A 7,871-nucleotide genomic window follows, 5' to 3' on the forward strand; every position below is an offset into this window, starting at 1 on the left:
CAAAACTCAAGAAAAACTCTATTTTTCTTCTGTGTCAAATTCCAATTGAAAATCTCACTTTTAGAGCGTCTAAATGTTACACTCTAAGAAAAACTCTAAACTCCTTGTTGTCAATTGTGAATTCATAATCTCTTTCTTAAGTGTCGGAATAGAGAAATTATATAGCATCTCCATAGCACTGAAAACGTTGCACCATTTCACGCTCATCCCTGTTATTGTATAGGTGCATCATAAGTATAAACTTGCTCTTTCTTTTTTTGAGCAGAAACTTGCTCATGAACTCTTCTAAACCCTGGAATAGCCAAATGAGGTAGGTGAGTGTCTATATGGAAGTCTTGAAAATCTCTTAATAGTACACCATGACCACCCTTTCGGCTTTTGACATAGGGAAGTTATATAGGCACTCTTTGCCTTCTTGATCAAGATCAAGAGTTATCGGCTTATCGCCTTCCCTTGTTATATCTTGCCGAACCAAATAAGATGTGACTCTCCATTTTCAATCAATAAGTAACTTGTTGTAGATATTAATTAAATCTTTGGGAATTTCTCTCCATTTCCAACTGAATTTTGAACTTTATCGCCAAACCTTTAAAATTTTACTATATAAAGAGAGAAGGGAAATAATAGCATACTGGAGAAAACAATCATATTCATCTTTTGTATGGTGTAAACGTGCACATTTGTCATCCATGGGTCACAAAGATAAAAACAATTATTGTTTTATTGGAAATTAGAGCAAACAAATCTTGGCGTGAAAGAGATATTTCTTATTTCACCCATCAATGTCAAAGTTGATTGATGGATGTGTGGGTTTGGCTACTAGAGATTTTACAAGGTTGTTAACTTTTAAACCTAACCAGATAACATAAAAACTGCTTGATTCTCTTATGTCCTACCCTCACCAACTTCAAATTTTAACCAACTCTATGAATTTCTTCCACAAACTTTAGGGAACCACTGGACCCTAAATCCCTCTCCGTGCCCTTACGATCAGGGACAGTCTGAAAGTCTTTAGATTGGACGTAGTCCGCTCTAGATCTGAACAACACGGATTCAAACCAGTCTGAAGTCCACCGACAGTGCCAAGAGAAAGATAGACTATAAACAAAGTACATGAAGGATAAGAACTTCAAAGGTCTATATATAAGAGTTTAGGGTTCAACATGTACTCAAAGGATATATTGTATGTAACAGAACTCTAGAAAAATGTAATTGTTGCATCACAATTTTGTTGGAACTATAGGAGGGCATATGAAAATAATCCAAATCATTCAAGTTTCCACTGTTTTACTCTTTAATTCGTTAAGATTTCTCATTCTTATTATTATTGCTATAATTGGCATTATTATCTTGAAGAAGACATATAAACAACATAGCAATCATAATACCCTCATAATCCCTCGATAAAAATCAATCAAATAAATAGATCAATAAGAATAAAAAAGACAAAATTTGGAAAAAGAATTTAGTTTTTTAGTTGGTAACAAAAATCCAAGAGAGAGCAAAGAAAATAAACAAGTATTCTCCGATACTATTTGTGGATTAGTCAACACTTGTTTGTCAAAGTGGTTGATAGTATTAACATAAACTCTAAAATCCTAGAGATCCCAGGTTCGATTCCTAGAAGAGGTGAAATTCATGGTTATTGAATTTAGGTTATTAAAAGTATAAATAATAAGTTAGTCGGGCTTTAAGCTTTTTTGGTATGTTGTTGGACTTTAGGCTATTTTCATTCGTAGTTTAACTTAGGCTTTTATTGTGCTTGTCACATCTTGATGATGTATCAATGCCACGTAATGACTAACGTAAAGCGTAATTCATATTGACTATGGCATAATGGACCAAGTAGACATTTTTGGTGTAATAAATAAAACAAAGATCATTCTTTTCGGGAAAAGAATTGTTGCATGGTCAAAAACCCCATGACCTCCTTTAGAGAAACACAACCACGAGACATTCCCTTGCTCAGTAAACTTCTATTTGACCCCGTTCAACTATATTCTTTTTTTCTTTCATACTTAGTATTCAATTTGAACCGTTAAGGGAATAGACTCGGTAATGGAATCCCATTCATGAAAGAGTTTTGGTACTCCTGCAAATTGTATGGCTCAAACCAAAAAGCATTCTTTGCAATAAAAAAATAGAAAAATCAAGGAGCATTCTGTTGGAATTAAAAATACTTGCACAAATAAAGAAGAATAAAGAAGATATTTATCTGAATTGAATACTTGACTTGATTTGATTTGATTTGATGAAAATAAACAACAAAGACCGGTCTAGACCCAAATTCTACCCACTAACTAAGACCACTACTAATATGATTTCACTAACTCATCCATTAACTCACTAACTTAATCAACTAAAGAAAATAACTTCCCACTAACTTAACTCTCTAATAACTTAATTATTGAATCAATTTTGAGTTTAAATAAAATAACATTAAAATTAACACCCTCCCTTAAACTCAAACGGTATAACGCCCATCATGATCTTCAACTTGTAAAATGAATCAACCTTTAATGACTTAGTGAAAATATCAGCCATTTGTTCTTCTGATTTGCAAGACTTCACATCAATCTCATTGTCCTTCACAAGCTCACGAATGTAATGATATTTTATGTCGATGTGTTTACTTCTTCCATGAAATACTGGATTTTTTGTTAAGGCAATAGTTGATTTGTTGTCACAAAATATAGTTGTAGGTGATTCTTGCTTCTGACTAAATTCATCGAGTAGACGTCGTAACCAAACAGCTTGACTGACACATGAGGCTGCAGCTATATATTCAGCTTCTGCAGTTGAGAGTGCAACTACTTGTTGTTTCTTTGATGACCAAGAAAATACACCTGAACCAAGGTGAAATACAAAACCAGAAGTGTTTTTCCTGTCATTAATATCACCTGCCCAATCACTATCGGTAAAACCAACCAGATTAAAATTGTCAGTAGGTGCGTACAAAATTCCATGAGTTTGGGTACCTTTGAGGTACCTCAAAATTCTTTTTGCTGCCTGCAAATGTATCTGACTAGGTTTTTCAATGAATCTACTTATCAATCCCACTCCAAACACAATATCAGGTCTAGTAGAAGTCAAATAACGAAGATTACCAACTAAACTTCTATAATAAGTTGGATTCACAAATTCACCCTTACCGTTATAGTCTAAACACTGTCTTGATTAAATTGGAGTCTTAATTGCATTACAATTCTCCATTTTGAACTATTTCAAGATATCTGCAGCATATTTTTTCTGTGATACAAAAATTTCTTCCCCTGTTTGCAAGACTTCAAGACCGAGAAAGTATGACATAAGTCCCAAATCCGTCATCTCAAATTTGTTAGTCATCGTCTCCTTGAATTCTTCAAACATAGTTGTATCACTCCTTGTAAATATCAAATCATCTACATACAAACATACAATAAGAATATTTCCATGAGAATTAAATTTGATATAGACAGTTTGCTCATAAGGACATTTTTCGAAACCACTTTCTAGAAAATATGTATCAATACGAGTGTACCAAGCCCTCGGTGCCTGTTTCAATCCATAAAGAGACTTTTTCAACCTTAAAACTTTTTCTTCATGACCTTTTTTAACATAACCAGGAGGTTGATCAATGTAGACTTCCTCCTCAAGTACCCCATTTAAAAAAGCAGATTTTACATCCATTTGATGTAATTTCCACTTATTTTGGCAGCCAAAGCAATAACCATACGAATAGTATCAAGTCTTACTACAGGTGCAAAAACTTCATAATAATCAATACCTGGTTTTTGTTTGTACCCTTTCACCACCAATCTCGCTTTCAGTCTGTCTACTTGACCATCTGGTTTATACTTGGTTTTGAAAACCTATTTCTGTGACGTCCCGTGTCCCAAAATAGACACGACCACGCCCCGGCAATTCACAGACGAGACTAAAATCCGGCAGAGTCTCCTCTGTAAATCGAACCGGTCGCACCTGCAAAACCTGTCATGCAAACCATACATTCGCATACACAAAGAAATAAACTATCGAGCGGAAGCTAAACAAACTCAACTCAGTTTCGGGTCGAAACCCGAACCACAAAAAATACAAACGCCTCATAAAACACCAATACAACTTATAAACAACTCTAAGTTTTACGTATATACATGATATTAGAGTTTGGTTTCTGCAATAAATACATAACTTTAAAATAACAGAAAACCAATAAACAAAACCAAAGACAACGACATAACCCTGCTAGCCTCTTCAGACAAGATCACCGGCTGGAATACAAACTCTGCCTCGAGGCTACAATCAAGAACCTGCACACTGACAACTGGTAGGGGATCAGAATACTCACCGACACGAGTTATTCTGGTAGAAGACCAATCCAAAATCCATCACGTTTTCAAAAGTTCATTTAATAAGTTGTAAACATCGTGACAAAACGAGTTATCAAACCAGTTACCATATATACTATATACAAAACCGTTTTCCTTAATCTAGCAAGCAATAGCAGTGATTAGCTGCCCACCCATGGTGCGCTCCCAATAAGAGGAGATTCCTCAGGAGAACCTAGAGTGCGTTAGATAGTACCAGCCCATTTATGGCACTAGCTAATGCACTACGTCTCCTCGAGAAAGAGACTTACCCCTAGCTGGTAAGCCCCTCTCCCACTAAGGGACTCCGCAATCATTGAAGAGTTTACCTCATGATACATATATACCTTAAGTATCTAAATACGTTTTGTTGATCACCGAGTTCGAATAAGAGAGCCGTCCCCCAATTACCATGGAAGGACCTGAACCTCATTCTCTTCGGTACCCTGTCATGCATCTAATGGGATCTTTCAAAATCAGTTTCATTCGTATATCAAAACCACATTTTCATATTCGATTCAAATTAGTTCATTCATATATCAAAACCAATATTTTCATTCGATTCATTATCTTATAAAACATGGAAGTGGAACAACCAAGAGTCATATCGCCACAAAGCAGAGGGATTCCCAATCAATGTCACCTCCCAGGCGAGCGGTCAGGGTGTACGGCCCTGAGCCTCGAACTGGAGGCACGAGCACCAATGGCCAGCAAGTGAAGCACTCTACTCCCACAGGTCTCATGACTAGTGTCGCCCACCTCACCGGTCTCACACGGATCACAACCGTGTCCACATGTCATCCTACCCTCAATGGCTACGTGCCCGTAGGTTGACATAATCCGCAGTCGGGTACATACAAGAAAATCCCAGTAGTTCACAATCATCGTAAAATCAGTTCGAAAACATTTCTCATATCGCATCAAAACATTTCAAGCATATTTTAGTTCATCACATAAATCGAGTTTCATGCTACCTTAACTCTAGTTATAATGGCGCATATATAACTATAGAATCTAGCATATTCATTATCTATAAAATCATGCTGGATAAAGGATTTAGAACCCCTACCTCAGTCCTTGCATCACCAAAGACTTCCGCCTACCGGACGACCTTATTCCTCCTCATTCGCATACTTTGGGATAAGGAAGAATAACCAAAAACACCGAATAGAAACATTAGGTTCTTATACTAAGAACCTTCGTAAATAAAAAGAATCATTAAAACAAAACCATGAAAACATAAAGAAAATTCGTTAACTTCGGAAGATTTCAAGTATCTATCGAATTGATCTCTAACTTCGTAGCCATGTCTATCGGATACTGAAATGCATACAAACCGACCAACCGTTTTCCGATAAACTCTATTTTTCATTTTAGAGTCTTCATAAGCTGATAAATCATATATTGAATTCCATACTATAAATCTATAGCTGAAACTGTCCATTTATATGAAAAATGATAAAGTTCGGGTAACCATCTCTATTTCAATTTATTCTAAAACTGGTCCAAATATGAAATTCGAGCACTAAAATAATTCGGCAGCACCCCGTCTATATTTGGACACCCCGAAATAGCCTACAATCTCCTAAACATGTTTCTGAACACAAACCATTCGAAGAAATTGAATAATAATCGTCTAAATAGCTCCAAATTTCGACCTCAAATGAAATTAGTACAACTATACAGTTATCGAAATAATCATCATAAATCCACCAAATACGGACGAAATTGAAAATTCTAAATGGATAGATATGTAGAACAAGTCGAATGGGACTACCTGGAAGAAGTTTCATGAAATTCCGACAACCGAACGCGAAGTAATTGACGAAGGAACCTTCGGAACCCTAAACGACCAATATTCCTCTTTGGTTTTCTAAGGTTCTGTTGTTCATGGAATTAATTAAGAAAAGTGAAAAAAAAATGAGATTAAATGGTGGCCATTTAATGGGCACGTGTAGCAGAGATGGGGATTTGGTTGTTTGTAAAAGAAAGGGTTAAGGTGCCAAATGTCATCTTACAAAGGGCCCATGGATAATAATTAAATTTCAGCCCCTGACTTGTATATAGATCATGAGAAAGTCCCCCATAACTATACCTTAATAATTCAACCTTCATCAATTACCATTTAACTCCCAATTTGACCTTTTCTAAATGCCAAATAGCCCCTCTTCTAACCGTTGCCTTTTATTTGTTTAACCGAAAACATGGTATGTCACAATTTCACCCCAATGGATTTCTTTCCTGCAGGAAGAGAAATTAACTCCCAAGTATCATTTTTTTCAATTGAATGAATTTCATCATCCATAGCTGAAATCCACCCCACATTTTTTACCGCTTCTTCAAAAGTGATAGGATCACAATCTGCAAAAAATGCAAAACTTGCAAAATCTTCGTCAGAATCACCATTATCATTGGTTACAACAGAGTCATCAAACCTTGATGGCATGACTCGAGTACGAGATGAACAGGGATGCAACTCTAAATTTGAAGTATCATGAGTATCAAGAGAAATTGGTGTATTCTTAATTAATTGGGAATCTGAAGCTACTGTATCAGTATCAATATTGATGCCCATTTGTTGTTTTTCTTCAACTGACCAATCCCATACTCCATCTTCAATAAATTCCACATCTCTGCTTACAATAACTTTGTTTGTTTTGGGATTAAAGAATTTATATCCCTTACTAACAGTGGATATTCACCCCTACAGCAGAGGCCAAACAAGAAGCACGAGGGGTTATGAGTGGGGAGACGTATCATAACGGTACTACAGTGATTTAGTATATTCACAATTTGGGCTAAAATGTGATTGTGATTCATGTTTAACAATTTGTATATGGTGTGAAATGATTCAATAATGGCACGAAATGATTACCTTCCAAACATGCCTTCTTAAAGGAGTGGATGATTCACTGAGAGGTAAACCTATGAAAAAGAAATATGTCTCATTTAGTTCCAAAATTTCACCTAATATGCAAGATTTGTTGGAATCGGAGTCGATTTTGGATAAGTTAAAGCCGTCAAACTCAGAAACGAATCACTCCATTACGTTCGTCTCGTCGAGCTCTTAAGTTTAGACTCAAGAATCACTCAAATCCGATTCCGGATGAATGAGATATTCAAGTCTGAAGTTTGGACGAAAAATGGTTAAGTTAGGGACCAAAAGGCAATACGGAAAAGTTTGTCTGGGGGCCATTCTCGCAAAGGGAACACGTCCATATCTGACGGTTGGCGTTCTCTCCGCGCTAAAGGCCAGATCCTACGGATCACATTAAGCCCGTGTCTGGCACGAGGTGGGATCATCCCGAAACCCCATCCAACGGTGGATCTCCTTCAGATTTCGGTATAGTTTCGGTATAAGTCCATCAGATCTAACGGAGGGCGTTTTCTCCGCGCTTTTGAGCGAGATCTGATGGTCCAAATCTCAACCGACACGAACTGTAGGGAATGAAGTGATGCGTCACTTTTAGTTCTCAAGAGATGCGTCCCTTAACCAACAGAAGTGTCCCAAATGCATGTGTCTAT

The sequence above is a fragment of the Eschscholzia californica genome, unplaced genomic scaffold (genome assembly GCF_041429995.1).
Source record: "Eschscholzia californica isolate CP2 unplaced genomic scaffold, dmEscCali1.0.p SCAF_5, whole genome shotgun sequence".
Lineage (NCBI taxonomy): Eukaryota > Viridiplantae > Streptophyta > Magnoliopsida > Ranunculales > Papaveraceae > Eschscholzia > Eschscholzia californica.